The sequence below is a fragment of the Egretta garzetta genome, unplaced genomic scaffold (assembly GCF_000687185.1).
Source record: "Egretta garzetta isolate BGI_Z169 unplaced genomic scaffold, ASM68718v1 scaffold957, whole genome shotgun sequence".
In the NCBI taxonomy this organism is placed as follows: domain Eukaryota; kingdom Metazoa; phylum Chordata; class Aves; order Pelecaniformes; family Ardeidae; genus Egretta; species Egretta garzetta.
In genome coordinates this window covers 9,920-10,619 of record NW_009260360.1, presented here as the reverse complement: position 1 = coordinate 10,619, position 700 = coordinate 9,920, and positions in this window count along the sequence as shown.

Sequence of the window (700 nt, the reverse complement as noted above, 5' to 3'; positions counted from 1 at the left end):
TCTGTCTTTTCCCACAAACGTGCTCTCTGGACAGCCTGCGGCTTTCTAACACGGTTTCTGGCACGCAGAGGAGCACGCGGCGTCCCGGCCTGCCAGGGCTCCCCAGCTCGGCCACCTGCGCCGCTCGCTGGGGCCGCTTGACTCCCGATGGGTGCCTGGGCGCCCATCTCCACAAGGTGAGACGTTCCTCCCAGGAAAGCACGGAGCTGCGGGATGTCTGGTGATGAGCCGCTTCTCCCGTGGCCCAAAGTCTTTGGGCCGTGTCCTACTTCCCCCGCCCGGTAAGCGCTGCAGGAGCAGCCCGTGTCGGAAGCGCCGGCAGAGCCCCCATGCCTCGGTGCCGAGCGCTGGCCGAGCTCTCTAGGCCGGATCTCCGTGTCAAGCATTTTCCCGCGCCCGTGCGGTCGCGCAGGGCATCTCCAGGACTCAGAGGAAGGTGATGTTGCCCACCCAAACGAGGTGTTTGCTTCACCCCACGGTGGCCTCTACCGAGCCGCAGTGCCCCGCTGCGGGGGGATCCTCGCTGCTCTTCCACGGAGGCGGCTGAGGAAGACTCGGGATGCGACACAGGCTCCTCCCGACCCCGTCCCGCTCCGCAGGCGCTGCCTGCCCGCGTTGCCCTGTGTGGGTCGCCCCCCCTCTTCGCGTGTCATTTCCAGCGGCGATACCTGTGCTCCTCCGCCTGGCAGAGAGAGGCGGG